Source organism: Heterocephalus glaber, unplaced genomic scaffold, assembly GCF_053883595.1.
Source record: "Heterocephalus glaber isolate CG9 unplaced genomic scaffold, H.glaber_assembly_v1.0 deba00001733, whole genome shotgun sequence".
In the NCBI taxonomy this organism is placed as follows: domain Eukaryota; kingdom Metazoa; phylum Chordata; class Mammalia; order Rodentia; family Bathyergidae; genus Heterocephalus; species Heterocephalus glaber.
This window is the reverse complement of record NW_028258444.1, coordinates 7,268,840-7,292,481: the sequence shown is the minus strand read 5'-3', so window position 1 is coordinate 7,292,481 and position 23,642 is coordinate 7,268,840. Positions and strand designations below refer to the sequence as shown.

The 23,642-nt window shown below is 36.2% G+C and overlaps 1 non-coding gene across 1 annotated transcript; it reads left to right on the top strand.

Annotated features, from left to right (window-relative positions):
- Nucleotides 1-21,663: 21,663 nt before the first annotated feature.
- Nucleotides 21,664-21,791, top strand: LOC147821479 (small nucleolar RNA SNORA40). Its single transcript, XR_015446991.1, has one exon. It is a non-coding gene; the product is annotated as a small nucleolar RNA SNORA40 (small nucleolar RNA).
- Nucleotides 21,792-23,642: the final 1,851 nt, after the last annotated feature.

The following is a 23,642-nucleotide window of genomic DNA, read 5'->3' as shown; positions in this document are numbered from 1 at the left end:
GTGGCAGCAGCAGCAGTAGAGGTAAATGCAGGTGGGTTTTCTAGAAATAGGGCCATGGATCCACAGGTAGGAAACTGTGGCCCTGGAGTGAGTCACCACTTCTGCTTCACCTTGTGTGCTTCACCTGTGGAATTGATTGAGTCATTTTTTGTATTTTTCCTTTTTTCTCTCCATTTCTTGTCTACCCCATTTCTCCACATGTATTTTCCCTTTTTACCTCAAAGAAACCAAATAGAAAGCTTCAACTTTATTGATATTCCATCAATGCACATTTGTTGTCTGCCTTTCCTGGTCGTAACATGAGTTTTTTTGAAAGCCAGTCCCTTTGAGATAGGGAACATGGATACTTTGTGTTCTTATATAATCCCAAATAACAAAAGTCTTGAATTTATGATGTGTATACCCTGAATTTAAGAGTGTCTGGATATGTCAGCAAGACTTCTAGAGACAGATTTAAAACAAGACCTAGTTACATGAGGAAATCAAGTCTTTCTGATCATAGAGGTCACTTATTTAACATATATGTATTGAACACTAACTATGCTGAAAAAGCCAGGCTTTGTGCTGGACACAGAAAGCCAGGTCTGCAGAAAAGATATACAATTAGCAATTAATGTAAGCATTTCAAAGCATCATAGAACATGATGGAAGTGTATTAGAGGAGATACTAGTTTAGTGAGAGATTGGAGAGTCCTTTCCTAAGGAAATGGTATTTTCACTGAACACTGACTAGTGAGTACATTGCACAAGTGTGGATCAAAGGGCAACGGACCAGGGTTAAGAACTGAGGGATGACTTTGAGGCAAACAAAGTGTCTGTCACCTGGGTGATCCGTTGGGTTTATATATTCGGACTGATACCTGAGGACTTGAATGTGACAAAGGGGCAGGCTTCTAGGAGACTGGAGGCTGGAGTGAAATCTAGACAAGCTGGAGCCTCTTTTCTGAAAGAGCCAATGTTTACAGCTTCTGTATTGAAAAATTACTGCAACGGCTTTTGTAGCTAATGGACATAGTTATTGCTTCAGTATCTCTGGACTCCATGTGCATATTAGAGGGCTCAGTTTTAAAGCCTTCATAGGCACCTCGTTACCACAGGAGCAAGTTCAATAGTTCAGGGAAGCAGACAAGAAGGCAGTGCTATAATCACAGGTGAGATGTCCTCAGAGATTCAGGAAAAGCTAGGAAAATCTTGGGACTGTCTAGAACACTTATGTGGAAGATATAGATGGATGGTACAAGCAGTGGCATGCATCATCATTCTCATTGACTTTTTGGGATGGCTTGGACATATGGGGCTCCTTCATTACCTATAGACTTTGAATTGCAGCATGTCTCACTAATGCTTCTGCAAATGATACATAGTTTCTTTTTTAAGGAGTTAAAAGACAAATGGGCTAAGTGGATTGACATAAAGAATTCTCTGTTTGCTAGCATCTATTTCTATTATTTGATGTATTTGATCCTAAACGTTGTGGAGTAATTGATTTATTCACTGCTGCTTCCCACTAGAGTCTAGCATATGGGTGGCCCTTTTAGATACAATATATACTTTGCTTTCTTCATATATGTGACCTTGGAGGGAGGCATAGAAAACATTTAACAGTGTTTTGTCTAACAAAGTTGGGATACATATTAGCTTTCCTGTTCCTGGGACACAATATGCACCACACACAATTTAAGGAGGAGAGGTTTAATTTAGCTCACAATTTCAGGGGATTCATTCCACGACTGACTGGCTCCAAGGCAGAAACATCATGCTGGAAGGGCATAGTGGAAAAATTCTGTACAGTTCATGGCTGCTGGAAAGAAGAGCAGGAACCATGCCAAAGAGGAAGGGGCTAGGGAGCGGATATATAACCCAAAGTTACACATTCATGGCCTGGCTAGAAGTGTGCTTTACTAATCCCGAGTGGCTCCCAAGCCAATCAAATTTACGCAATTAGCTTGACCACTAGGAGATATCTGAGTATGTAGGGAGTGTTTATAAAATGATGCATTGGATCTATCATTCTCTACTTGGGCTGATTGTTTCAGCCTTTATCATAAGTATGCTAATAAATAATTAAGACTTAGAAAGTTGAGAAAAGGTGATTTATCAGAAAAATAGCAAAGTCTTTGATACAAACAAATATCAGAATCTTGTTACAAGGGTTCTGGGCTTCTTCTAAAATTTTGATTGATCTTGTCACACTAAATAGGATATATCCTAGGTCATCTATAGAAAGTCTAGATTACCGGTGAAATCCTGGTGGGTTTTTTTTGCTTAAATTCATTTATGAGTACATTTTAGGTATACAATACATTTACATTTATCATTGGGTGCTTGTACCTGTACCTGATGTATCTTGGTTCTTATTTTTTCCCCATTGCCTGTGCACCCTTCATCCCCTCCACCCTTCCCTATTTGCATAGACATTGTTTAAAATGGAGTACTACTTAGCCATAAAGAACGAGAAACTAGAGACATATATAGCTAAGTGAAATCCTGTTTTAATAATTTTAAATCAATATAATGTCCATTTCTAAATGCCTAGTTTATTTTTGCAGTTTTCTAGCAGCTCATACTATATCTAATTGATGTGCATTCAATTTTTTAACATAAAATTATCTTTTTTGTTCATATAATTTGAACATTTTCATATCATTTTAATATAATATTGTGGCCTACAGCTAGATCAGAATACTGTTCCCTCTCAGCAGAGCAATTTTTAACAATGTTTAAAATTTTTATTAGTGCATTTTGGCAGTGCATAATGATTATATTCATCATGGGGAGTAGGTACATGTACATATTACCTCTTAATTCTTGTTACTTCCTCTTTCCAATTTTTAAGGTTATTTTTGTCTTTCAGAGATAATAAGAGTAGGAAGGTTTTAAAAAATTGTACTATTTTACTTTCTTGATGTCTGCTTTTGTGGAATTTATTTTAAAATGGCACGATATTTGGGATGAAATTATATAGTGATTGTTATGTGTGTCTATTTAATGGGGATTACTCACCACCTAGAAATTGTATCCTTTTTATCTTTGAATTTTCTATACCTAGTACAGAATAGATATTAACATTAGTTGAATGATTTAAACAAAAACATGTAAGCCCAAGTCTTCCAATTGATATTAAATTGACAGAAGAAATGTGAACAAGTCACTTCTGAAGTACCTTGCTGCTGGCTTAAGTTTAGGCATGGCTTAAATAAAACGACAGTGTTTTGTCTTCACACAAAAGGAGAGAGACCTGTAATGTTATTATATTAGTCCAAGAACAGATATATTAGGACAATATGGACCAAGTAGTGCATACACATTTGGAATACCACAAACACAGTATTTGGAAGTAGATATCCTTAACCCAGTACTGGAGAATCACTGTAGTTTTCTGGGAAACCATTCCTACTGTTTGCTGTCACCTTCTGGACACTGTGGCTATGCACTCCTCTTTATAAATGGGCACACTGTAAGATCTTTCTATTTTCTTCCACTACTTTCAAATCTGATTGAACTTATTTCACTGTTTTGTGAAATCATTTGCTCCCTACACTACTGGAACTCCTAAATTTAAGGTGGTCTCTCACATGCTCCATATCGCAGACACTGACATTTTAAAATCATAGATATGATAACAGATGTATTAACACATTTTATTAGCTTTCTCTCCCTTTGCTCTAAAAATTAATTCCAAACATGATTACAGTACAGTACTCTTCATTATTTGTTTCCTAGCTATATTTATATAAAAGTATATTAATGCTATATATGTGTACATGTTTATGTACAAGTAGTAAATAAATATCAAGGGATATATAGATCTTTCTCAAAGGGGAAGGGGATTGAGAGATGGAAGGAGAGGTGGGAAATGGGATGGAAAAAAGGAACTAAACATGTAATGTACATGTGCCAGTTCCATACAAGGAATATAAACATCGTGTATTGCAAACATGTACCAAAAAGCAGGAAGGGATTAAGAGATGGAGGGAGGGATGGGAAGGAGGGAAAAGAAAGTAGATGAACAAAAAGCAATTAATATGTATTATGTACAAATAAAAATAATGCATTGTTTATTCACATTACAAAAACCAAGAGTCATCTCTTTTGATTTTCCCCCAGTTTTTCACCCCAAACTCTCTCAAGACACATATATACCATATATCCCATTTTTAATCCATTCTTAACATGTTTTCTGAAATCACTACATTTGCTGGGGTGCAGACCTTTATATTTCTTGCCTCCTCTGGTATTTTTCTCTCCCTGTTACCTCAAGCTTGGAAAAAACCTAAAATCGGGCCAGGGATTTAGCTCAGTGGTTCCATCGCTTGCCTTGCAAGCACAAGGACCCGAGTTCAATCCCTGGTACCAAAAACAAAACAAAACAACCCCCCCCACAAAAAACAAAAACAAAAAAAACCCCTAAAATCTTCTTCAGCAATCCTTGCCATATCCCCAACACTAGAAAAGGTGGTTCTCCTTCCAGTACCCTACTTATGCCTTCTCATAATACACACCCTACTTCATTGTAACTACCTACTTACCTAGGTGCCCATACTTCCTATCAGACCACTAGCTCCCAGAGGACAAATACAGTGTCGTTATTCACAGCAAGGTTTCCGGCACATAATAAGTGATCTCAATATATTTGTTCAATGAACTCTGACTTCCAACTTCTTTCATGCCTATTTATTGCCACACTGCAAATGTAACTTGATCAAATTTGTGTCCTTGCTTGCTATCTCTTGGCTATCATGGAAAAATGAATCCCTCAGTTTTTGTATGCCCAACATTAAGATAAGTGTAGTTTTAGTTGTTTTTCTGAAATGGGTATGTGTCCTGCTGAGCTACTCGAAACTCCAGTCAGTGCTCTAGAGCACTTTTCCTTGTCAGGAATTTGACCTCATCCTGAACATAAATATTTCACACTAAACTATTTTAGATATCTTTAAAAAATGATTATCAAGTGGAGAAAACTGAAATCTCCTCATTTGCTTTGCCTCTCTTGATGAGATCTACTAAACAAATGTTAGGGTGAAAGTCCCTAGCACTTCTGAAGTTTGCTCCCTCTGGATTCTTTCTGCCTGTCTTTATGTCTTTGCACACACATCTTTGAAGAGTTGGGCTGAACTGACTTGGTTGGAACACTTGGGAAGAAAGCCCAGGATGCTTGATTCAGCTGTAGCTGTTTCACTCTTGGGTATAAGCTCCTCACAAAGAAAAAAATGGTCACAGGAAACAGGAGCTTTTCTATTTGTAAGGTCAGGATCCATCTCTGGGTTGGTAGGTGGGGAGTTGGCTTGGGTAGAAAGTCTATCAAATCCTGAGATTTGGTCTCATGGTAAACCATGTCCTCTTATCATAAAGTCATACATGAACAGAACCTGGACTTAATATATCCTGGGATTGATTCCAGCTTCTACACAAAGTAGAAATGTGGCTTATGGTACAAAAGAAAAATTCAAATTCAACTCTGGCTTCTATTGGCTTGGTTAGTATCAGACTGTTTGCCTTAATTTGAAAGTTCGTGTGTACCTGGAACAAACACTTGGCTGGGTTCTATTCAAAGCTCTGCCTGTATTGCCAATCTCTTGACCTGTCCCAGGCCCGGACCACTTCCATATTTGCTACAGACATTTGTTCTGAGTGTCCTTCTGGCCCTCCTGAGACTGATTTTCCACATATCTGCGTATTATCACTCCAACACTCCTGGTGAGGTAAAATTGGACACATCAGTTGTTATGTTGCTTCTTAGACAGTATGAATAGAGGGAAATACCAGGGACTTCACCTCTAGAAACACATAATCTGAATTCTCTTCCAACACTTACTAGTTCCAAGACCCTGAACACTAGGAATGACAACTAATCCCTGATTTCTAGCTCCAGTCATTTGCTAAGATATATTGACTCCTGTACTGGTCAACCATGTATGCTAGCTTTGCAGCGTGGGTACAGCATCATTTAAGAATAAGGAAACCAGAGAGACTATGGGTGCACATAGACTGTGCTTTATCAATGTGCCCAGAACTGGCGTGTAACAGGTATCTTTCCTGCTTGTTTGAGTTTTTCCATAATAGTGTCATGTTTACAATGTTCAAAAATCATGATAAATCATATATGCTCTAAGAAGTTTTGGGCTTTTCCTTGTTCCCATTTATTCCATTCTCCAAAAACATTTTTATAATTCTTTATCTGTGTAGTCTTCATTTACATAACTATATATATGTATGCGCATACACATTATTTCCCCCTTTTATAACATGTGTTATATGTTCCCTGTTGAACATGCAGTGTTTTATAGTTGCTGAAGCCTAAAATGTTTGCATCAATCTTGCTTCTTCTGTTGCCTCACTCCCAACATGCAATCCTTTCAAGATCTTACCCACATATGAACTGTAAATTCTGTGACCATAGCTTAACTTCTAGGTCCACTCCTTATTTTCTATCTTTCCCAGTTTTAGGGCAGAAATCTTTTTCTGATGTATTATATGGAATGGACATTTGTCTGGCATCCACAAAATTCATTAAATTTTATACTTGTTGAGTGAATAAAGCAATTAATAAAAGAAACATGCTAATAATCATAACTTCTTAAATGACAGAGAAAATGTAAATAACCAAAATTAAAAATGATAAAACAGGCACCACTATAGAGTTTACAGCCAAAATAAAAACCACAGAATATTAAAAGGAGAATGTAAAACTATTTTTAGATGTTATGATCACATACACAGAAAATCTAGATTAATCTTTAATCTGTTAGAACTGAAATTTTAAGTATATTTAAAAAGATCCTTGATTATAAGATCAATATACAAAAAACAATTTTATTCCTAGAGTCTAGTAACATTTCTATATTATAAAGTGAATTCTACAATAATACCAATTAGAATAACACCAAAACATATACATTTTAAAGAATGAATATAATAAAAATATACCAGAACAATATTATTCAAAGAAATTAAAGAAAACCTAATTAAATGAGTGATACTATTATGTTCATGAGTTGCAATTTTTAATATTTTTATGATGTCATTTCCATCTAAATTTACTTATGAGTTCATGTAATTTCAACCAAAATCTCAAAAGAATTTTTTTGTGTATGAAAATTTGAAATCTAATTATCTAAAATATTTGTGGGAATGCAAAATGGTTTATAAGAGGAAAAACTGATGTTATCAAAACTTATAATAGGATTTTAACCAGTATAGTGCTAATCCAAGAATGACTAATTTAGAAAAAGAATTACACATAAGTAAAACTTACCACTTCAATTCAGTGGAGAAAGGAAGATATCACTTAACAAGTGTGATTTTAAAATATTCATATTAGAAAAAGTATACTTTGATCATTTCCTCACATCATACCAAAAATTAATTTGAGATGGGTAATACACTTAAATAGGAATATAAATAATAAGACTCCTAAAAGAATAAACAAAAAACGCTGCAGACAGGCAGGTCTGTGCACACCCTACCTAGGTCGTGAGTCACTCGGAACAGGTCGAATCAGTCCGCTGCAGGCAGGCGGCCACCTGGTTCCACACTGCAAAGACACAGAGGACACCGGACCACCAGACCACTGTACTGAGTCCCACTGCTCCCTGCTCAGAGGTAGGGGCTTCTGAGCCGCCGTCCTACTGCTCCTGGTCCAGAGGAAGGGGCTTCCTGGCCACCATCCCTCCCACTGCTCCCAGCCTAGAGGCAAGGGCTTCTGGGCCACCTTCAGTCCTGCTGCTCCTGGCCCAGAGGAAAGGGATTCTGAGAAGCCATACCACATTGCTCCTGATCCAGAGGAAGGGGCTTCCCAGCCACCATCCCTCCCTCTGCTCCCAGCCCACAGGAAAGGGCTTTTAGTTCACCATCCCTGCTGCTGGTCCCGGCCCCTGGTCCACCTCTCCCAGCTCAGAGGAGGTAATCCATACATGTGCCAACAGCCCTCCACCCCAGTCGAAATGAGAAAACAAGTAAATAAGTCTCAAAACCAGACTTCCAGATCACCTACAGCAACCCCAAAGGGAAATGAGATGGAACACTCTGATACTCAACCACCTGAACTCACTGAACTGGCAAGAAAAGGGGATCTGGAAAAAATGAAATCAGAAATAATTTCTCAGATAACAGGAGAAATTGTGCTCCTAGTGCAAGACATGATTAATAAATCTAGAGAGGAGCTCAGGAACATGATGGGATAACAACATAGGAAACAAATGGAATCCATAAAACAGATGCAAATAGATTTCCAGGAGATGAAAAACTCCAATGAAATTCTACACAGCAGAATGAGCCAATGTGAGGACAGAATTTCAGATATAGAAGATAAGATTGCAATTAGTGACCAGGAAAATAAAAATTGCTTCAAAATTATAAGGGAACATGAGAAATCAATCCAGCAGCTGCTAGATGATGCAAAGAAGAATAACATAAGACTGATTGGAGTCAATGAAGAAACAGGAGAGAGTGCAGAGGTCATAAAAAATATCTTCACAGAAAAAATGGCAGAAAACTTCCCAAGCAGAGGAAAAGAGCTTGACAAACAGGTAAGTGAGGCACACAGGATTCCAACTAGCCTTGATCAAAAAAATCTACACATAGGCATATAATTGTTAAGATTCCAGAAACACAACAGAAGAACAAAGTTCTACAAGCAGTCAGAGAAAAGAAACAAATCACATACAAAGGAAAGCCCATCAGAATCACAGCAGACTTCTCAACACAAACCATCAAGGCAAGAAGAGCTTGGAGTGACATATTCCAAGCCCTAAAAGAAAACAGCCTCCAACCCAGATTGATGTACCCTGCAAAACTATCTTTCAAAATTGATGGAGAAATAAGATACTTTCATGACAAAGAGAACCTTAGGAACTTTGTGAATACCAAACCAGCACTCCAAGAATTTTACACAATATCCTAGGAACAGATATTGAAGATCACAACCCCAGGAAGCAAAGCAGAATGAACCCATCTGGCATGACAAGAAATTAAATGTAAACGGGGAGAACCCAACAAAAAGAAAAAGTCATGGCAATGACAAGTCAATATGTTTCAGTTATAACCATCAACATTAATGGTCTCAACTTGCCAATCAAAAGAAACAGACTGGCAGAATGGGTCAAGAAGCAAAATCCAACAATATGCTGCATACAAGAGACACACTTAATTCAAAAGGAAACTCATAGACTGAAAGTTAAAGGGTGGAAAACAATACTCAATGTGACAGGAACCCTAAAAAAAGCAGGAGTAGCTATCCTCTTTGCAGATCAAGTAGATTTCAAACTAACACTAATTAAAAGAGCCAAAGAAAACATCCTTGTAAAGGGAACAATCCAAAGGAAGAGATGACAAGCATAAATATCTATGCACCAAACACTAGTGTGTCCAACTATATAAAACAAATACTAATGGACATGCAAAGTCATATATGCACTAATACAATTGTAGTGGGGGACCTCAACAACCCACTGTCACAAATAGATCAACTAGACAAAAAATAAATAATGAGAGACTAGAACTCAATCCAACTCTTGAACAAATGAACTTAACAGATGTTTACAGAGTGTTCCACCCCACAAAATCAGAATACACATTCTTCTCAGCTGCACATGGGTCATTCTCCAAAATAGACCACATAATCACACATAGAACATGTTTAAGTAAGTGCAAAGGAATTGAAGTTATCCCCTATATGTTATCAGACCATAGTGCGATGAAATTGGAGATCCATAGCAAAAGAAACTGGAAAAATTTCATAAACACGTGGAAATTGAACAACACACTTCTGATTAACCAATAGGTCAAAGAGGAAATTAAAGAAGAAATCAGACAGTTCCTTCAATTAAATGACAATGACAATACAACATATCAGAATCTATGGGACACAATGAAAGCAGTCTTATGAAGGAAATTCACAGCAGTGAATACGCATATTAGGAAATCAGAACGAGGCCAATTAAACAACCTGATGCTGAACCACAAGCTTCTACAAAAAGAACAGGACAACCCCAGAGCTCATACAAGGGAGGAAATTATAAAGATCAGAGGAGAAACCACTGCAATGGAAACTAAGAGAACGATACAAAAAATCAATGAAGCCAAGAGTTGGTTCTTCAAAAGAATCAACAAAATTGACAAACCCTTAGCCAACCTTGTCAGAAAAAGAAAAGAAAAGGCCCAAATCCATGCAATTAGGAATGAAAAGGGTGAAATTACAACAGACCCAGCAGAAATCCAGAGGATCATCAATACCTACTTCCAGAACCTATATGCCAATAAGATGGACAACACAGAAGAAATGGACAGATTCCTAGATACATATGAATTACCAAAGTTGAACGAAGAAGACCTAAAAATTCTGAACAACCTAATATCAACCAATGAAATTGAAAATGTAATTAAAAACTTATCAACTAAGAAAAGCCCGGGCCCTGATGGCTTCACTGGGGAATTCTACAAGACATTTAGGGAGGAACTGCCGTCACTGCTGTTTAAACTCTTCAATGAAATTGAAAGGGAAGCAATACTCCCAAATTCATTCCTGGAAGCAAGCATCACCTTGATCCCCAAAGCAGAGAAAGACCCAACCGAAAAGGAGAACTATAGGCCAATCTCACTAATGAACATAGATGCAAAAATCCTTAATAAGATAATGGCAAACAGAATGCAGAAGATCATCAAGAAGATCATACACCTTGACCAAGAGGGAATCATCCCAGGGATGCAGGGATGGTTCAATATACCCAAATCAATAAATGTAATACACTATATCAATACAGCCAAGGACAAAAACCATATGATTATCTCCATAGACACAGAAAAAGCATTTGACAAAATCCAACATGCATTTATGATAAAAACCCTACAAAAAATTGGAATAGATGGTCTCTACCTCAAACAGATAGAAGCCATCTATGAAAAACCAACAGCCAATATCATACTAAATGGTCAAAAACTGAAATCCTTCACACTAAAATCAGGAACAAGACAAGGATGTCCACTAGCACCACTCTTATTCAATATAGTTCTGGAAACATTAGCCATGGCAATTAGAAAAGAGAAAGAAATAAAAGGAATAAAGATAGGAAATGAAGAAGTCAAATTGTCATTATTTGCAGATGACATGATACTCTATGTAGAAGACCCCAAGAACTCCACCAAAAGTCTTCTAGACTTAATAACCAAAGTCAGTCAAGTATTGGTTACAAGTTCAACACACAAAAATCAATAGCTTTCCTCTACATGAATGACAGACTCACTGAGAGAGAAATAGGGCAAATAATTCCTTTCAAAATAGCATCCAAAAAACTGAAATACCTAGGAATCAACCTAACAAAAGAAATCAAAGACCTCTTCTCTGAAAACGATGGCACTCTGAAAAGAGAGATAGAAGATGGTATCACAAAATGGACAGACATCCCCTGCTCCTGGGTAGGAAGGATCAATATAGTGAAAATGGTCATACTTCCAAAACTGCTATATAGATTTAATGCAATTCCAATTGAGATCCCAGCAGCATACTTCATGGACCTTGAGAAAACAATCCAAAAATTCATTTAGAACAAGAAGAGACCCAGAATAGCAAAAGCAATTCTAGGTAACAGAGACATGGCAAGGGGTATCACAATCCCAACCTGCAACTATATTACAAAGCTACTGTGATAAAAACAGCATGGTACTGGCAAAGAAACAGACCTAAGGACCAGTGGAACAGATTAGAAGATGCAGAAACAATGCCAGACACACTCAGCCATCTCATCTTTGATAAAGGAGCCAAACACCCTCACTGGAGAAGAGATGGCCTCTTTAATAAATGGTTCTGGAAAAATTGGGTTTCAACTTGCCAAAGATTAAAACTAGACCTATATTTCTCACCATGCACTAAACTAAAATCAAAATGGATTAAAGATCTAAATATTAAAATAGAAACTCTGAACCAGTTGGAACAGAGGTTAGGTAGAACCCTTGAAGACATCGGTGTAGGAAAAGATTTTATGAACCAAACCTCTGTTGCCCGTGAACTAGCACAAACAATCAACAAGTGGAATCTCTTCTTATTAAAAGGCTTCTGCACAGCAAGAGAAACCACCAGCAGTGTGAAGAGACAACCCACAATGTGGGAAAAAATCTTCACCTGCTCTTGCTCAGACAAAGGTCTACTATCTCGAATCTATAAAGAATTTAAAAAGATCATACCTCCCAAATTTAAAGACCCATTCTGAAAATGGGCATCTGAAATGAACAGACATTTCTCAGACAAAGAAGTAGAAATAGCAAATAAATACAGGAAAAAGTGTTCAACATCACTTGTCATTCAAGAGATGCAAATGAAAACAGTGCTGAGATTCCACCTCACTCCAGAAAGAATGGCTGCTATCATGAAATCCACCAATAACAAATGCTGGTGGGGCTGTGGGGAAAGAGGAACCCTGCTCCACTGCTGGTGGGAGTGTAGACTGGTGCAACCATTGTGGAAATCAGTATGGAGATACCTCAAAGAACTAGGACTGGAAGTCCCATTTGACCCAGCTATTCCACTGCTGGGGATCTTCCCCAAAGAATTAAAAGAATCATACCACAGTGATATATGGGTGCCCATGTTCATAGCAGCACAGTTTTTGATAGCTAAAACTTGGAAACAGCCCAAATGCCCATCAACTGGAGACTAGACAAAGAAAATGTGGTTTTTTTATAAAATGGAGTACTCCTCAGCCATAAAAAATGAGAAATTAGAGACATTTATTGCTAAATGGCTGCACGTTGAGGTGATACTCTTAAGTGAAATAAATAGGACACACATGTATAAATACCAAATAGTTTCTCTGGTGTGAGAAACTGAAAGTGTAAATAAGGACTGAAATTTGTAATAGGTAATGTGAAATAGGAAGAAAAGGAGCAAAGGGGAAGGAAGTGGGCTGTCTAGGGGAAAGGATAGAAGGGAATGGGATTAATATGAGAAAATGGAAAAATAGGAAGAAAATCTTTGTAAATAGGGAGGACTGGAGGGGTTGAAGGGAGGGCTGGGCCAGGGTGAAAAATCAGAACCAAGAGAGACTATGTAAAGGTGCAAATTTCCAATTATGAATGTCATTATATTGTATACCTAAAATGTACCAATGATTAGAATGAATAATCAATAATGCAAAATAGGAAGAAAAGGTCCAAAGGGGTAGGGTTAGTGGGAGGGGCAGGGGAAAGGAAAAATGATGAGGAATGGAAAAAATGGAAATAAAGGCTTTGTAAATAGGGAAGAGTAGAGAGGGTGAAGGGAGGGCTAGGAATGGGGAAAAAATAAGAACCAAGATGCCTTATTTAAAGGTACAATTCCCAATGAGAAATGTAATTGTGTTGTATACCTACAATGTACCAATAAAAGAATGCAATTAAAAAAAAAGAGAACATAGCAACAGCAAGCTGTAAAATGAGGACAAAGAACTTCTAATAATGCAGCAGTCTTAAAATGGTGTTGATATTGCAGTTCTCAGCCCAGAATTATCTATGTCAAATTAATTAACTTCCTTAGTCTTTTTTTCCTAGTTTTTTTCTTTCCATTGAAACAAAATGATAATGAGCAGCACTATGTTGAAGACATGTATCAGCTTTTTCTTTGAAATACTCGGAATTCCATGAATATCAATTATATATAAAAAAAGAATAAACAAAATATCTTCAGGATTTTCATATAAGCAAATACTTTATAAGAAAGATATTTAAGAAAATATTTGCAATATATTAATTCACCAAAAGTACTTGTACAAGAAAATATAAAGAATTCTTTTAAATAAATAAGAAGACAACATATTTTTAAAAAGAAAAGCATAGGAAGTCACTTCATAAAGATAGTCAAATAACCAATAAGCATGTAAAAACGATTCTATCATTAATCAATAACAAAATGCAAGTTATAACTACACTGGATTAATCTAGGTATCAATAGAATGAGTAAAGTTAAAATAATTGACAATGGTATTTGAAAGAATACAAAATTGAAATTCCCCTATATTGTACTTGGAGGGCATACAACCAGCAGAAGAAGTACATAAAAGCATATTCAAGAACATCTATAGAATCTTTTTCATAATACCTGTATAATAGAGAAATTAATCATGGTCTATTTATCTAATGGAATAATACATATAAATGAAAAAGAGATATATGCTACAAACAACATGGGTAAGAGAATGTAGACCCAACTATTTTCTGCCAGAGACTTCTCTGAGAGAGCACCAGTATCACCTCCCTATCCCCCCATTAAGTCACTTTGGGCTGCCACCAATGTCTTCTTGCCCAACCTCCTATTTTGGCTGGTCCTCTCCTCCTTGTATGAGCTCTCCAGTCACTTAGAATTGGAGGCTGGTGAGGGACAAGAGGGTCTCTTTTCACCAAAGGTATTTTAAGATCAGAGAGAAAGTTAGATGAAGCCTGGAACAAATTTTTTTTTTCCATGGAAATATTATGTACGAGGTATGTTCTTGGAAATCATAGGTTAAACATTTTTCACTTCCATTGAGATTTTCTTATTTCTCTTTGAAGTTTTTGAAAAATTCTTTATAAATGATAGCTTAATATTACAATAGAAACTTGTTTTAAAAAGTTATATCTTTTGTATCAAGTGTTTTAATGTATAATGTTAATATAGTCTTAATTTTCAATTTGTTATATTTTGGATATTTTTATTAGCTACTTTAAGTAGTTTTGCTCCAAAGCAGGGAATAAATAAGGGATGCATTATGTACTTTAGTGACTTACATTAGACATAATATATTAATACAAAGTATGTATTATAGACCACTAACATAATTCCTTATTGTTGAAATTGATGATTAGGAAGAGTAAATAACCATTAACCACAAATAAATATATGGTTCATAAATTTTTTCCATGAGAAAAACAACTCAGCCATAAACCAATGTCTGTAATTTCATCTACCTTAGTACCTTGGTGCTAAAGTTTGAATGCCTATTTTCCCTCCCGAGTTCATGTTGAAACCTGAAACAATATTAAGAAGTGGGGCCATTAGTAGGTGGTTAAATTAGGAGGGTGGGACTCTCACAAGTTGGATTAGTGGTCTCTAAATGATGTGAGAAAAAAACACATCTTCTTTATCCAGTTTCCAGTTGATGGGCACTTGGGCTATTTCCAAACCTTAGCTATTACAAACTGTGCCCCTATAAACATAGGTGCACATATATCACTGGGGTATGATTCTCTTAATTCTTTAGGGAAGATAACCAGCAGGGGAATAGCTGGGTCAAATGGGACCTCTAGTCCTAGTTCTTTGAGGTATCTCCATAGGGATTTTCACAGTGGTTGCACCAGTCTGCACTCCCACCAACAATGGAGAAGGGTTCCTTTCTCTCCACACCCCGGCCAGCATTTGTTATTGGTTGATTTCTTGATAGCAGCCATTCAGCCATAAAGAATGAGAAACTAGAGTCATTTATAGCTAAAAGGATGCATATTGAGGCCATCCTCTTAAGTGAAATAAATAGGGCACACATGTGTAAATACTGAATAGTTTCTCTAGTGTGAGAAACTGAAAGTGTAAATAAGGATTAAAATGATTAAAACAAATAATTGATAATTTGAAATTGGAAAAGGTCCAAAGGTGTAGGGGTGATGGGAGGGGAAGGGGAAAGGGAAGAAAGGAAAGGAAAAATTATGTGAATGAAAAAAAAAATGGAAACAATGTCTATGTAAATAGGGAAGGGTAGAGGGGGTGAAGGGCGCACAGGTAATGGGGGAAAAAATAAGAACCAAGATGCATCATGCTCAGGTACAAACACCCAATGATGAATGTAAATGTACTGTATACCTAAAATGTACCAATTAATACATAAAAAAAATAAATGATGTGAGAGGTTGTAAACACAGCTACTATGGAGACGAAGGGAGCACGATTACAAATGTGAGAATAGCCTGGTCAGCTTAGTGGCACCCTATCTCAACATAAAGTTAAAGTAAAATATGAAGGGGTGCAGATGGAGCTCATTGGTAGCATACTTGCTTAACATGTATGGTGCTGTGGGTTTAAACCGAGTTTCACACACACACACACACACACACACACACACACACACAATGTGGAAATGCGTTTGGATAGGGATAACTTCTGATGTTCCATAACATGGTAGGGTAATGGGTTGACAGCAATTGACCATATATTTTGAAATAGCTAGGATTTTGAATGTTCTCAGCACCAAGATTTGAAATTATGGATATGTCAGTTACCCTGACCTGGCCACATTTTATACATGTATTAAACTGTCACACTGTATTCCCCAAGTCTTGTTTCCACAGATATATGTATTTCAGTTATAGTTTTTCTATTTTAACATCTTCCTCCTCTTACTTTCCATTTATTTGTTTGGTTATTCTTTCTTTTTCAATCATGTTTCTGGCTTGTATTGATATAACCAAAAAATCATTCTTGCTTTCTTTACCTTACTGTAACAATCTAGAAACTTCAATCTGGGGATGATTTTTCAGTTCAATTGCCAAGTCCATTCCTAATTAATTTACCTACTTTATGTCTCCTTCGGGGACTTTCTAGATCCCATCAGCTGCCTCCAACAAAAAAATTTCATTTAATGTGTTTCACCTCAAAGGGATTGTGTTAGCCATTTTTCCATTAGTATAAAAAATACTCAAGATAAATAAACTTGTAAAGAGAATAGGTTGGTTTTGGGTTGTAGTTTTTGAGGTTCCAGCTCATAATCAGCTGGGACATCATGGCTGGGAGTGTATGGGGGAGCAAAAGCTTCCCCTTAAGGTCAGAACCCCAAACAATAAAGAGGAAGAGACCAAGGGTTCCACAATACCCTTTGGAAACAAACCCCCAATAACCTAAAACTTCTTACTAAGCCCCACCTACTGAAGCTTCCATCACTTCCAGTACCACCAAGTTGGGGACCACATGTTTAACGTGAGGGCTTTGGGGACAGATCCAGTCTATAGCAGAGATATTCATATTGTAATAAAACACTCCCATAAATGGCAGGTAAACATTAAGCCTGTAAATAGAGATCTCAAATTATACGGCAAATCAGCTGAAAAGTGATTCTTCATAAAATATCCATTCCCTAGCATTCTGCATGTCTAACTCATTACAAATAAGTGATAACTGCATAGTGTACAAGAACTGTATTAGCCTATTCTTTTTATTTCCTTTTTTGTGGAACCAGGGATTGAACTCAGGACCTTGCACTTGCTAGGCAGGTGTGGTGCCACTGAGCTACATCCCTGGTCTAGCCTTTTCTTGTCTCAGGGAAGTGTGGCTATAGTTAAGTTATAGTGCCAAACATATTTAGATTGAGCTATAATCCAAGCATATTATCATCATGGAGTACTTGCTGTATATAAAACATCTGCTAATTCACTTACTCATCATGTGACAGACCCAAGATTTGTATCTAGGTGACCTGGCTCTGACCTTCTGCCTGTAGTGCCACTCAATATGGAAAAGCAACATAGCTAGTTCCTCTCACTCTATAAAAGCTTTTATGATTTTGTAGATATGTTTTTTCTACCAAAACCCTTCTAATTGACTGTCAAGAAGTCAACATTCTGTCTACTTTAAATTCTCAATTTCTCACTCTATAATTTAACTTGGTTATGTTCAAGAGTAAGTTATTCAGTGACACTTGTTAAAGAATAGGTAGACATTATACTTAGGGAAACCCTTGTGATAGGTATGGGGACTATCACAATGGAGCTTTGCAGCTCGGGAGAGATATTGGGCTCTAGTCTGACTACAACAAGAAAAACAGACATTTATAGCCAAGGAGCAAGTAGGGGTCAGTGGATGAAAAATTACTAACCAGAAATTCAGAGGGAAGGAGGTTTCTGCTTAAACTGACCTTACAGGATACCCACTGAAGGGAACCCAGGATGATCAGACATCTCCTGAGGGACAGTGGAGGGTGAGGGACCCAGGATTGGAGATGATAACTTATTGAGGTTTGGGAATCCTGCTCAAGCTGATACAGTGAAATTTTTTATAAAACTGGACAATGCAGAGAAACACGAAGCCTCCAAAACAAGTTCTAGTTAAGAAGACAGCTCAGAAGAACTTACCAAAATTTGGTCAAGGAGAGGGTTTTTGTCAGTAGTCAGAAAAATTGGATCTAAGTAAAGTTTCTGAAAATACATATGCGTTCTCAGCCCTTTATCTGAAGTAATTTCATTTACTACCACATTTTTTACAATATAACTTTTAAGATATATTTCTTTTTCTTTTTCTTTTTTTGGTACCGGGACTCGAACTCTGGTTCTTGCGCTTGTGCAGCAGGCGGAGAAACCACTAAGCTAAATCCTGGGCCCAGGATATATTTCTTTAATTTCAGTCTTTAGGAAAACTGAAGACAACAGTCTTTCTATTTTTGTGATGGACAGAGGCTGTGTATTTTCTTTAGCGATTATTGTTTGAAGAAAGGATTACCCCTTTTTCCAAGCATGCAATTCTGAGTAAGCCAAGGAATAAATGTATATTTTGCAAATGATGCAGTGAAAGCCACTGTGCAATACACCCCGAAACTAGGAGAACAAAGAACATAACTCAGGCCAGGCAAGACTCTAAAAGATGTGCAATCTGCAGAGTATCTTGCCAGAGTGATTTCTACCTGAAAGAGTAAGTATGCTGATACAAGAAGCACAGGTGAAATCCTAATTAATTCATTCCAATATCAAAAAGAATGCTTGTGATTTGTGTGTTCAAATAGATTGAACTTGATATAGGTAAGACGTTTGAAATCCCAGGAAACTAGTTTCATTTTTAAAAATTATTGTGCATGATAGTCCCCCCCACCCATTTCTTTAATGACTAGAGATTTACAAAAAAAGTTGATATCTGACAGAGAGGCCTCACTTTTTTTTCTGCATCTGTTTTACAGGTTTCTGGGAAATTACCTGGAACAATTTACTGAAGCTGTAAGCACAATAGGATTTTTCATAAGAGCGACCATAGGATGCACCCTAAAGAAGAAAGTAAGGCAGACCATCCAGCACCTGAATTTATGCTGAAAATTTCCCTTTGTGGATAAGAATGTGTTAACTAACTTGCAGTGTGGACCACAATTGTAATAGAATGCAATGAAGGAATCAGATGTGAAGACACCAATTCAAAGCAAATCCATTAAAAAAACAAAAACATGTAACCTAATAGACACAAATATCTAGTACATGAGTTCCAATAGTATTATGAGATTTACTAAATAGCCATTTATTTTTAACATTTAAAAGCATTTTAAGCACATTTTTGTGATTTGGGGACATTAAAATCAGCATTTTTTTAATTGAAAGAAAAATATCAAATGCAAAGCTTAATAAAATGCACAAGACATGAAATAAAAATACAGTTTACCATTTTAATAAATGTCATAGAAATGCATCCTTATGACGCTGGAATTCATTGTACTTTGATCTAAGTTGCCTACTCATAAACATATGGATGTAAAGTATTCAAAGTGAAGATATAAAAAACTGAGACAAAGGTAGAAAATGAGCTTTTAAATTGAATATTTTTAGATGGTTAAAGATTTGCTCAATAAACGTGTATATTACCCATATGTAATGTTGTAAAGAATGAGGTCATATATGTAGTATTTAAACATGTGTAACAAATACATAACCGTATAGAGCAGATAATGGAACTGTGACATTAATTCATCCCATGAAGTGACAAACACAGGCAGCTTTTGATTCATTATAATTCCAGGTTTATAGTTGTAAAATTTATCAATCCAATATTTTCAATGAATAAATTTCCTTCTGGAAGGATAATATTTTCTGTTTAGCAATGAGGGAACCAAATGTTAAATGATATTTCTTAATCAGCAATTAATAGTCCACTGTTAATCCAGTGATAATTTCTCACAGCCATGCCCACTACTGAGCTAAAAGTTTAGCTACTTTCCAAGATGGTCAAATTGTAAACTTTTCCCTGTTTGGTCTTGAGTTTGAACAGCCATTTTCATACTTACTGGAGCAACTCTTTCAAAGTGAAACAGAAAGAAGACTGCTTTGCCAACTGCACAGTACGTAGATTTGTATTACAGAATAAAGATAAATATAGAGTCAAAAAAATTTCAGACAAGTGCAATTCTGAGTATGTAGCCAGGAGAATATTACTACGACACACTGGTTTTTGAAAACATCAAGTTTTTTTTACATTTATATGCATATTTACATACTATCAACCTTTGAAATCTGCCTCTCTTTTTAGACATTTTTGTAATTAAAAAACTAAAGTTGATCTTTAACTTACACAAAATGTTATGTTTTGATTTGAATCCATCTTTTAATTGTCAAACTCATTAAAACAATTATACCAGGAGCATTTTGGAATTTCACATTGCTGGTTTTCAAGAAGTGTATGAATATAAAAAAGATTCAGTTTGTCAGCTGGACCTGAATTTGTTAACCTTCCTACACAATCAGACAAATGACTGCATACAGATGGGTGTTGAGTTTTGCCAAAATAAAGTGGTAGGCGAGTTCCAGAGATAGAAAATGACTTTAGGGAAATACTCCCTGCACTGATTGTGTAGTCAGACCCAAGTCTGGGTGGGATGGCAGTATGCTTGGCTGGGTTCAACTTGTAAGGTGCATTGAGGAAGCAATACGACTCAACACATTAGTACCTCTGACCACAAACACACAGAGAATTTGATGAGGAAAATGTGTATCTTGCTCTACATTGAAATTAAATCAATGTCCAAGTGGAAAGAAGAAAAAAAATAAGTGAAAAAATCAAGTTTGATTTTAATGCCTGGTAACTAGGTAAGAAAATGATATGGAAGCCTTCTTTCTTGCTGCTTGAAGAACGTGTACATTCAAGTACACATGCTTAATTAAAGGGTGCAAAATGGGTCCAATACAGTGATTTATAAAAAGAAAACACAGAATAAGTTCTTGTCCAAATAGATGACACTCTTCACACAAATCCTAGGTACATTATCACTGTTTTCCTAACCTGGATCTCTATCCTGTTTCTCTTCTCAAATTTCCTCTGGCTTTGGATTTTCAATATAAATTTTCGGCTACTTCTAATACTTCCAAAACATCACAATAGCCCACAGTGATTGCTCCCCACTTCTGTCTTTAGAAACACCTGATATAGCAATAAACATAATTTGCATTTAAAGTGAACTCAGTATTTTCTGAACAAAAGAATAAAATACTTTACACTTTACAAAAGCACTTTACAAAATAATCTTACACAAAACTGTATTTAATGCTGAGAATAACCCTACATGCTAGGATTATTCTTTCCATTTTTTCCCTTAAATTCTTTTATTGGTACATTTTCGGTATACAATATATTTACATTCATCATTGGGATCTTGTACCTGTACATGATATATCTTTGTTCTTATTTTTTCCCCATTCCCTACCCTCCCTTCACCCCCTCCACCCTTCCCTATTTACAAAGACATTGTTTCCATTTTTTCCTTTTCTCATAATTTTTCCTTTCCCTTCTTTCATTTTCCCTTCCCCTCCCACTTCCCCTACCTCTTTGGACCTTTTCTTTCCTTTTTACACAGGTTAACTGAGGATCAGATATCTCATACCTTAGCCTGTTCATACTTGGAAGAGCAAGGCATAGACCAGAACATAGATTTTGTAAAACCTAATGTAGTTCTTTCCCCGCTGCGACTTGCCTTTTCAGATGGATTATTTGATAAAACTGGCCTATATTTTGTTTAATGTCTGGACTAAGACTTATAGACAGGTACAAAAACTAAATCCTCTTTTTCAACCCAAAACTCATTGTCCAGTATGAGTTTTGATACATTATAAGAGAGGATACTATAATAGCTAAGACAGTGAAGGTAGTATTGATAAGCATTAAGGTTGGATACAAGACAAAGAATTGATCATTTAAAAAATGAGTTATGAGAGGAATCTCAGTAATATTGATTCAGCATTCTAATTTTCATGAAGTGAAAATGATTTTTTTTAAAAAAAACTTTATCTTTGGAACATGAGTTCTGGAGTTGAAAATATCTTTCTGTGACCAGTTAGATCATGTTTATTTAAATGCAGTAAGTAGTACACTCTCAGATTAAACTTCCACAGATTTTATTTAAAAATGGATTATTTGTATATTAAAGTTGTTTGCAGTGGTATATTCTTGTAAGAAGATAGGCATTCTTAGAATATCCATTTTACTGCCAAAATTTTAGGAAATTATATAAAAATTTGAAACATTGCTGTATAGGAAAGTAAAAGTGAATTAAGGGGAAGAATTTATGATTCTCATGATCACAAACACAAATACATGAAAGACTGACTTTGGAAAACACAGCATCCAGGGAGTATGTTCCCTTCTTTTTCATCCTTCTCCTCTAAAACACACACACACACACACACACACACACACACACACACAGACAAGATAACATTTAACCCAAAAGAAAACCTGAATGTAAGAACTGATTGTCTCTTTCTCTCTCCATATATACACTTGCCAGGGAATGATATTTTCCTGGGTCACAGCATAATAAATCCTGTAGTAACTTGAATAACCACAAAAGGAAATGAAATAAGCGTCAGTAAATCCACAAAAAAATAATAGAAACAATGTTGTTGTGCAAAATTAAATTAGCTTAATATAGCCTTTCTTATTGTATTTCTGAGGCAAAGAGAAAAATTTCCCACCTTGCTGGCTTTTCCCATCTTGCTCATCTGTTCCACCACCATGTGTGAAAGAGGCGAGTCTTTGTTAAAGGAATTTTTCTTTTCATGTTCTCTAACTGCAAACTGTCTTCTAGACTTGCTACTTTGTCCTCACATTGGTTCATTCTGCTATGTACTCTTTAATGGAACTTTTAATCTTCTGGAATCTGCTTGAATCAGTTTCATGAATTTCATTTCTTTCCTATGTTGAGCATTCATAGTTTCCATCATTTTTCTAAGCTTCTCTATTTTTTGAAATATGTGTTTACTCTAGATTCACTAACCAAGTCCTTCATTATGGTAATCATCTCTGTATTTACCTGAGAAATTATTTTTGATCTGATTTTTTCTATAGCCATATTCATGTTATGTTACTTCTGCTGCTTCCATTTGCTATTCCCCTTCTTGGTATCTTCCTGAAAAAATTAAAAATATCATACCGTGACACTCATGTTTATAGCAGCATGGTTTGTAATAGTTAAATCTTGGAAACAGCCCAAATGACCACCAACTGGTGAGCACATAAAGAAGATCTGATTTTTTTTATATAACGGAGTGCAATTCTGCCATAAAGAAGGATAAACGAGATGTTTCTAAGTAAATGGATCACCTTGAGACCCTATTCTTAAGTGAAATAAACCAGACACACATGTTTAAATTCAGAATTGTTTCTCTGGTGTGAGAAACTGAAAGTGTATATAAGGACCAAAATGTATAGTAGATATTGGGAAAGGGGAAGTAAATGTTCAAATGGGAAAGAAGGGAGGGGGTAGGGGAAAAGGAAGGAAAGGAAAAGAAAAAAAGTGGATAGAAGGAAAAAATGGAAACAAAGCTTTTATAAATAAAGAGGTTTGGAAGAGGGGTTGAAGGAAAGGGAGGGGATTGGGGAAGAAGAATCAAAATATATCATGTACAGGTACAAATTCCCGATGATGGATGTGATCACTATGTACATCTACAATGTACCGATAAAATTAATTTTA